Consider the following 10,285-nt stretch of genomic DNA (forward strand, 5'->3'; position numbering starts at 1 on the left):
GCGCACGCGCGTTGGGCGCAGCCTGCTGGCTGCCCGGAGGGGCTCCAGGGCGTGCAGCTCGGTTTGCGACGTGGACGCTTGCGCCGGTCGTTCCTTGATGATTGCTCCCCATTTGCTCTCCAAGCCCTAAGTCCTGGTCTGCCCACGGCATTGACGGAGTTGCCCCCGTGGTCAGGACCCTGTTGATTGCGTTAGCGGATGTTGCTTCCATCATGGATCTGGGAATATTTGTAGAGTGAAAGCTGAGCTGTCCCGATTGGGGCCGGAAAGTGGACTTTTGCGCTCTCATGTGGGTCCCAGAATACAGTGAGAGGGGAGTATGTGTGGTGGCTGGGAACTTTGGAGCCAGAGATTACTAGTTCTGTGACCTTGGGCGATATCCTCTCCCAGCCTCAGTTTCTTCATTGTGGAGAGGAGTATATGAGGCAATGGATAGAAGCCCTTCGTACGGTGCCTGCACTGGCAAACGTTCAATTTTAGTTCTTGCTGTTATAAGTGTGCAGATAAGATGGACAGATATGTGAAAAGCTCACTTTTCTAGTAATAACCGCGACATTCGTTGAGGGTAATCTACTTTCTGGCCGCTTCCACAGCTGGCCACTTCCACAGCTGTAATCCTGGTGCCACCCTTCGTGACTCCATCGGAACCACTTAGTAAGGCCTTCGCTTCCTGAACTGCGTCCGACCCCTTGGACAGCACTTCTGGAAGACTGCCTGGTGGGACAATGTGGGCGTTGGCTGGAATCTATCAGATAGTGACCTGCCTTCCTCTCAGCCAGAAGAGAACTCTTTCAGGGCAGTGTCTTGTTGCTCATCATGGTATCCAAATACCTGACCACATTCCTGGCGTATAATAGGAAGGCAGGTCACTTGACCTAATGGAGGTTATGGGTGCAGAGGCAACGTTACTGTCTATATAACACCCACATACCCCTCCCTAACCATTTTGCCCCACAGCCGCAAAATCGCCTAACAAAACCCTTCTTCCAGTAAGAGGGTTAGAATGATTTTGTTTCTCAAGATCCCTCTATTTTTTAAGTTTTATTGACATATAATTGACATACGATAAATTATATATTTAATTTATATTTTGACAAATGTAAACACCTGTGAAAACAATACCATAACTAATTTATTTTTATTTTATTTTTTTAAAGCCTACAGCACCCAGTATTCCTAGGTGGTCTCCCATCCAAGTACTAACCAGGCCTGACCCTGCTTAGCTTCCTAGATCAGAGGAGATGGGTTGTGTTCAGGGTGGCATGGCTGTGGACCTAATCTATTTTTAATTAGTATCACTTATGTAGGTGACACTAGATGTAAAGATATTATCAATGATGATAATACATAATCATCTTGGAAAACAACAAAATAAAAATTACTTTAATGTTACCATCCAGATATAACCATTGGTAAAATTTTATTATATTTCCAAATAGGACTTTTGGGCTCTGCATTACCTTTTTTTTACATGGATTAAATTATAGTGTATATAAAGGTTTACATTCTATACTTTTATATTTCAGTATGATTCATAATTTTTTCTTGCATCATCAGATATTTAGATTACATAGAACTTTTCTCTATTTTAGATAAAACATTGATAAATATCTTTGTTCACATATCCTTTTCCACATATTTGATTATTTCCTTAGGCAAATTACCAGAAGTGGATTTGGGTCAAAGGTTTAAGTCTGTTTCCTTTTTTTGTTCTTTTCAAAATAGAAAAACCTTTACTGTTTTCTCAAATTAAAAGATGGTATATCATTGTTGTAAATTAATTGAAATAATAGAGAAATGATAAACTAGGAAGCTGTCTGTAAGTCTCCCCTCCTGCCTTTCTCCTACCCACCTTCACCCCCAACCAAACCCCTTGTTAAAGTTAAGTCTATGTGCATGAGGGAACTATCGGAGTGGTAACAAAAATGTTCTAAAACTAAATTGTAGTAATGATTCACAACCGTATACATTTACTAAAACTCATTAGATTATACACTTACGATAAGTGAATTTTATTAAATATAAATTATTACCACAATACATCTGCTTTTAAAAAGTAAGGTATATAGATATATAACTAGATTTTTACTATTCATACACTTTTTTAATATAAAAATGGTATCTAATATGGATCATGGACATTTTTCCATGCCAGCACAAATAGATCTATCTAATCCTTTTTAATAGGTGCATGGAGTCCCAGGGTATAGCTCTACCATAATTTGTTTAAGCATTTCTCTATTGGTAAGCATTTAGGTGGTTTCTAGTTTTTTGTCATAAACAACATCGCAGTGAGCATGCACATACAAGTATCTTTGTGTATATGTCCGATTATATTCCCTTAAGATAAAATATGAGTAGAGTTGCTGAGTCAAAGACCATATTAAGAATTTTTTTACCTATATCGCCAAATTGGCCTCTAGAATTGTACTAATTTATACTCCTAATAACAATGTATGAGAGTGCCAGTTTCACCACACCCTGAATAGCACCAAAGTATCAGTCTATCTTTTTAATCTTTGCCAACCTGATAGCCCAAAATAACCTCTCATTTACAATTCTCTGATTACATTGATGTAACACCTTTTCATATGTATATCGGCCACCTTGATTTCTTATTTTGTGAATTGTCTCATCATATCAATGAATAATATCAAATGATGTTAGTATTGTTCAAGCGATGTGATCAAGTCTAACATACTTTAGTGACATAGAGTTACTAATAGGTCACACATTTTTTCCATAAATTTATAGCCACAGAAATTATTTAATAATACCAGTGAAATGTCATTTAGAAAGATTCAGATTTTCCCAGTAAAGACCCTGATTTCTAGATTTTTGTGTTATTTGTAAATCATGGTTTGGCTTCCTTGAATTTTTAAACCTTTAAAAGTGAAGTTTCCAGTGACCACGTAAAGTATTCATTTAATACACAATTTTTTGGCTCCACTCCCCTTTAAGACATTCTCACTAACAGCTTGGTGGGAGGAAAACTATCTTCACAATTTACCAGGTAACTAACCTTCACTGATGATAATAATAAGGATATCATTAAAAATTAAAAATTGAATATGTATTGAGTGCTTACTATGTGCTAGCACTGTGTGAAGTGATTTTTAACATCGTCTCATCTAAACCTCTTATCAACCCGATGAAGCAGGTATTATGATAGGGCCCCATATAAAAGCGAAGAAAACTGAAACAGTTAAATAGCATGGTCATGACCTCAGAAACAGTAATGGCAGATCTGAACTGTAATCCAAATCTTGGTAAACCAAACTCCCTAGCATTTAACTTCACTAAGACTGTCTCCTTAGTGTTACTGAGCTTTTAATAACTACCTCACAGGATTGTTGCCACTGCTGTTTCTTTCTTCTTTCCTTTACTGAAAACGTACTCTATTCACTGTCTCCACTTTGTTAGCTCCCAAGCACGTATGTGTGAGTGTGGATCCGTGGGTATATATGTGTATATCTGTTTATACGTGAATATGTATGTATGTGTATATGTGTAAATATATTAAGTATATGGGAGTATGTATGTGTGTTTGTATATGAGCATGTGTGTTTGTGTATAAATATATGTGTGTATGGGTATTTGAGGATACATTTGTATGTAAGCATATGTATATCTAAGTATGTGTGTGAGGGTATGTGTATATTTCTACCTCTAGACAGAGCATTTTGAGGGCAGGTACCATGTCTTGCTCATTCTTGCATCTTCTACATCTAGCCCAATGTCTTCCTATTCCATAAATTTCTGTTGAATAATGAATGAAAATGAAAGAACTTTACACCTAGTGAAAGCAAATTATGTGTTAATTCCTTTTCTCCTCTTTATTTCTAATTTAGGCAGTAAATTTACTAGCAAGTTCTTTAAATGCCATTGTGTAGCTTATAAGGGAAGTAGCAAATTCCTTTGGTGTACAAATACTCTGTGGTGTAAATACATTTGTCTATCCTTGTGGAGTTATATTTTTAGAAAGTTTTTTTTTTTTAAATAACCTGCAGTTATGACAATTACTCTCCTGAAATAGAATTGTGCATGATTCAGAAAATTCCAAGTTGGATATTTGGTCATTTTTTTTCTATTTTAAAAGTAAACAAATCACCTGATAAGCTATTTTTGTTTCAAAGAGGGAATCTAAAAATATCCTCTTTTCTACTTCATCTCCCTTTCTGCATCATAGAGAATGGTTATACTCACACTCCCGCCCTCTCGTCATCCCTAGCTACTTCTGCTGAAATGAATCATAAACATTTAGCAGTGTAATTACAAGTCCTAACATATTCAAATATGGAAAAATTAAAAAAATAAAAACCGTACAGACATATTTCTTTTACAAGTGGCATTCACATTCCAGTTTAAAAAATCTAGATGCTGTAACCTCTTTTGAACTTTAAGGATTTGAATGGTCACTATCGAATTTTTTTCATTCAGACATTGACTAGCTGCAGTGTTCAGGAAATTAGTTGGGGTTGACGAAAGCCTTTGTGCTCTTCTATTGCTCCATACTTTTATGTATTACAATTCTTCTGTCCTTGTTTCATAAGACAGTTTGGATGTGACAGTTTTGAGCACTGGCTCAAAATTATTTGACCTGTCATTAACTAGCTCTGAGTTTCATTTTTAACAGAGGTGACTTTGGGGAGATGAAACAATTCAGAATGACCCAGAAAACAGAATATCTGGTAAGGTAAGATTTTGGTAGAAGATTGATTCTTCGGTATGATCTCTAAAAGCCCTTGCAACCATAAAATTCTATTTTCATTGTGCCCTTAACTTTAGTTGCCTCATATATATATACTAGTAATCGTATCCATTTTTCTGACACAATTGTGACTGAAGAGTATATAAATGCAGTTCAGAATTTCAAAAAGAAGAACTTGTCTGTCGAAATTCATTGAGAACCCCTCTTTCCACTGCAAACTATTCTTGGAATAACCTTTAAGAAATTTACCTAGTGAGATAGAAAAGCCTGCTCTATGCCTTGGGGGCTGGGAGGGATAGTCTCAGAGTAATGTCAGTGGCTATCTTCTAAAAGAAATTTTCAGGTTTTCCTGTGAAGAAATAACTTCCAAAGTTCCTACTATCATCTTGTTTTCTTCCTCCTTTCCTCTTCTAATCTTTCAGAACAGCAGGTTTTTAATGAAAACTTTGTTACTGTGCATTCCTGTTTCACACAGCTGCCCCAACAATTAGATACCACAAGTTGTGGCTTATTCCAGTAAATTGTTAACATAATAATGAGACACTGTCTATTTGTTTAGGAAATCACAATGTTTTCTATTTCTGTGGCTCATATTTTATGTTACTTTAGGAGGAAATTAATATAGATTCCTATTAGAGGCATATATATTCTCATTTTTATTCATATGAACTTTATAAAATGACCATTTCTAACAAAAATGAAGAAATTATTTGTGATTGAGGGTTCGGCTGAATAAAAATATACATATTACAGAGCTGACTCTTTAAATAACTATTTAGAGTTGCCACTTTTTTCATTCATGCCTTCATTCAACAGATGGTCTCAATTTTCTACTATATGCTAGGCAGTATTCTACTGTATACCCCAGTAGGAACTGGGAAATTGGTCAGAATCAAAACAGAAAAAAAAAAAACAAACAGGAAACTGCAGCCTCTTGCAACTTATATTCTCAATAGTTACGTGAGATTTAAACAAATAATAAAGAACAGATATTATCTTGTAATCCAGTGATTCTCAATTGGGGATGATTCCTCCCCTCCCTCTCCCCCCGCCACCCACCCCCAGGATATTTGGCAATTTGTACAGACTTTTTTGGTTGTCACAAATGGGGGAGAGGGTGCTACTGGCATCTGGTGGCTAGAGACCAGGGATGCTGCTAAATATCCTACAATGCACAAGACAGCTGCTCATCCCCACCCCCAACAAAGAATTATCCAGTTCAGATTAAGAAACCCTGTACTAATCTTTAGTATTAGAGATCAGGATATTGGTTTCCTTGAGGGGCTAGTGACCAGAAGAAGACATGAGGGAGACTCCTGGATGCTGATTACATGAGTGAGTTTATTATGTAAAAATTCACTAAATTCTGCTCTTACGATTTTTTGTATGCATAATTTTAATAGCAATCGTTTATCTGGTTTATGAATCTGCAATTTGGGCAGGACTCAGGCATTTTTCGTATGCATAATTTTAACACATAGCCACTACATTCTTTGAAACAACTCCTGTCAAGAGATAAGGGGGTCTATGAACCCTCCCCTTGAATCTTGGAGCCATGACTGCTTAACCAATATAATACAACAGAAGTGATACTACCAATTTCTGGACCCATACCTTAAGAAATTGGCCATTTCCACTTCTTGTCACTTGGGATCCTCACTCCTGGAAACTAGCCACCATGCTCTGAGGAAGCCCAAACAGACCATGGACAGGCCCACCTGGAGAGACCTGTGTGGAAAGGAACATAGGCCCCAAGCCCTCAGCCCTGGTTGAGCTCCTACCTAACAGCCAGCATCAATTGCCAGCCATGTGAGTGAACCATCTTGAAGTTATCGTCCAGCATCTGGTCAAACTACCCCAGCTGATTTCAAATGGTGAAGAGCCAAGCCTTCCCCACTGAGCCCTGCCCAAATTGCAGATTCATAAACCAAATAAACGATTGCTATTAATTTAAGGCAAAGAGTTTTAGGGAAGATTGCTAAGCAACAATCTGTAACTGGAACAATATTAAGTAAATAAAAATTTTACTTTAAAAAGGAGTACTATTGCCACAGAACTTTGGGAAATTCTTGGTTAAGTAAAGTTTTAAAGTTTCTCTTATTACAGAACTTCTAATGGGCTATTATGTTTTGTGTTTCTGCACAAGAGTATCCATGTATCGCAAACATTTTTAACCCCATAATCTGTATTTTAAAGTGCCACCTTGCAAAATTGGTATTCAATGGACCAGACTTTAAGAAAACCAGACTAACCTTTCAGTAATTCAGTACTGAAATTCTGATCCTTAAAATTGCAGAATATCAGGATAGTTTTAATTAGAAAACTCATATGGAACACAGTTAATTATGGTAATAAAGTAAAATACCTGAAATTTGCCTAATGAAAAATTTTTTAAATTATTTGAAAAGTTCTCATGGCAGTTTAAAATTTTAGATGGCATCTCAGTAGTTATTTCAAAGTCCCTGAGGTCATAATCAATGGCTATATAAGTTAAAAAATAAAAATAAAAAACTTAAGCTCTGTTTTCACTTGGAAAGTAATAGTAGCAATGTATACTTAAATGTTAATGTCATAGAATATTTTCCATGTTTCCTTAAATTCTCACTTGATTTTAAATTGAACTACACAGCGTACTTATAATATACTGATTGAAAATTGCCTACTTATTTGTCCAGACCCTAAAAACAACATTGGACTGAACTTGATAAATCGCGAGATTATATCCTGTCTCCTGTCTAGTGGCACTCATATTTATTCTTTATTGTCATCAAAAAGTAAATGGAGGCTTTGTTTTGGTTTTCTTATCAAAGACCAATTCCCAGTCCCCCCAATACATTTAGTTCCCCCATGTCTCAGCTCAGATGTATCAATTCAGCATAAGAGAATTTTGGAGTAAAAACTACAGCATCAAAGTATAGCATTATACAGATTAGAATACTGACCAGTTTCCCAGGTACCCCTTGTCATCATTCTCCCTTCAAATCCTCTACTAGAGCTTGACCCCTGAAAATAGAGTTCTCCAATCAGTCTTCTTTATTTTACTGTGGATTTACCCTGGATCAACAGTATCTTGATTTCCATACATGAAGGTTCAAACAGAAAAAAAAAAAAACCTTTGTTTTCAAACTATGCTGACTCTAATCACTTCACTCCCAAACCAACCAAGTTGGGAATTCTGATTTCTAGATTTCTCTTTGGTTGTGGAAAGACCAGTTGTTTGGCTTTTGTGCACCACACAAAAGCCCACTGATGAAAGGGCAGGGGGAGGCTGAAATTCAGTCCACATTTTATTACCTAGGCTGAGAGCCTGTGAGTCTTTCTGCCCAAAGGGACACCTTTTTCTTGTTTTAACAAAAATGATTTATAAAGTAGTGGTAGTGTTGGCCTCTAACTTAGACTTCAGTGTCATCATTTAAACAACCGGTTGTTCTTTTTCCTATCTTTTCTGTTGTCTTAGGCTTTGTACTATTCCATGGCATTTCAGAAATGTCTTTTAAATGAGAGGACCACCCCACCACCACCACCACCTTTTGTGGTTCTCCCTATAATATGAAAGCCACTTTGGTGGGTTTTATACCTGTGATTAACACCAATAATTATACCGAGATTTGTAGAACATTTTGCTTCTAATCGATTTTCACTAAATTCCTCAAAACATAGGCTTCAAGTGGAACCCTGCAAGTCCTTTCCTCCCATTGAGCCTTGAGCCTTTATGCCTCACTTAGGAGACCACCCTAATTCCATTCTATAGCTTTGCCTTTCAAATGTTTGCTGGTTCACATAACAACAAGGATTAGGGAATTATTGAAGGATCAAGACTGCTTTGAAGCCAAGTATTACTGCTACCCAACCCCAGAAACAATCTTGCTAAATCAACAAACTCAGAAGCACTAGCTTTCTCCCAGAGGGCTTTCCTTTGTCTTCCCCTCAAGCTGCATGATTTACTTTCCCCAAAAGAGGTTATGTTCCATTAGGTTTTGATAGCATCCAGATTCTCCAGATAAACTCATTTACAATGTGGTAAACTCCTTTAAACCAGGCCAACTGAATTATTTTCAAATTAGTCACTCTATCGAACTGGCAAAACAAGCTAGTTTGATTATTAATATAAAATTAATGTAACGTGATGTGCTTCATTAACATCAATAAAACATTCTTTTTATTAAAGAACAGAGTTTCTGTATAGTCAAAGTATTATTTATTTGTGTGTTGCACAGAAGGAAAACTTCAATATTCCCTTAATTTTCAAGAGCAGGTAGAAAATTAACCAGAATTTAAAACTATTTCAATGAGTCTTAAACAAAGGGAGGGGGGAAACTGGTTTTTAAAAAAGAAAGAAAGAAAAAAAAAGGCAGTGATATTTCTGATCTAGAAGACATTTTATCTTTTACAATTACTTAACATGAGAAGTGAAGCACTTGGAAAGACCAGCAATTAAATGATGTTGGTCAATAGTTTAACAAAAGAAGCCAAAGCTGAGGAGCAAGAGCCAAAACTCAGTGCTGTTCTTAGCTGTCTCGGCTATCTTCGAAAGAGGTCTTATTGACAAATTTAAAGTGTCATTGGGCAGAATGACAGAAAACTGGCTTCGCTACAGAAGTGGTGCTAAATGTGCCACTCAGTTCTCCCTTCAGGACCAAAGGATTTATTCAATTGGGTAATGGGAGATAGTCCTCTCCAGAATTGTCCCAACGAAAGAGTCTCCTCTCTCCAGGTCACATTCCCTTCCTGAGACAGCCTCATCCATGGACTGGTTGATGCCAGGGTACCTCAAGTCTGGCCCTCTTGCACCAACGCAGGAAAACTCTAAAGGGCCATCCTAGCCCCAGAGATCTCAGTGAGATTAGTCGAGGCCTTTGCTGAGACTATTTCACAATCCACCTTCTTCCTGCCCAGTCCTGCTTCCTTCCCTTCCCTTCCACGGCTGTTGAACCCAACAGTGCTCTCCAGGTAATAAACTTTCAGAACACTTATCTTTGTCTCAGAGTTGGCTTCCCCCAAAACTTCTTTTTTCCCCTAGTTTTATTGAGATGTAATTGACATATGATACTATGTAAGTTTGAGGTGTATGATGCATTGATTTGATACACTTATATATTTCAAAATGATGGCCACCATAGCTGTTAGCTAATACTGTATGCATTACATTATCACCATTTCTTTTTTGTAGTAAGAACATTTACGATCCACTTTCTTAACAACTTTCAAGTATATAATACAATCTTATTAACTATAATCGCTATGCTGTACATTAGATCCCCAGAACTTATTCATCTTATAACTGGAAGTTTGCACCTTTTGACCAATATCTTCCCTTTTACCCTAACTCCAGCCCCTGATAACCACCATGTCAGTGTCTGTTTCTATGACTTTGGCTTTTTTTTTTTGAAATCTACTTATAAATGATATCATACAGTATTTGTCCTTACCTGACTTATTTCATGTAGGATAATACCCTCGAGGCCCACCCATGTAGCACGAATGGCAGATGTCATTCTTTCTCGTGGTTGAATAATATTCATGTGTGTGTGTATGCATGTATATGTGTGTGTGACATCTTCTTTATCCATTCAT

At 36.9% G+C, this 10,285-nt stretch overlaps 1 pseudogene; it reads right to left on the bottom strand.

Annotated features, from left to right (window-relative positions):
- Nucleotides 1-1,155: 1,155 nt before the first annotated feature.
- On the bottom strand, nt 1,156-1,274 carry LOC112470141 (annotated as a pseudogene).
- Nucleotides 1,275-10,285: the final 9,011 nt, after the last annotated feature.

This window comes from Pteropus alecto, unplaced genomic scaffold (genome assembly GCF_000325575.1).
Source record: "Pteropus alecto unplaced genomic scaffold, ASM32557v1 scaffold177, whole genome shotgun sequence".
In the NCBI taxonomy this organism is placed as follows: domain Eukaryota; kingdom Metazoa; phylum Chordata; class Mammalia; order Chiroptera; family Pteropodidae; genus Pteropus; species Pteropus alecto.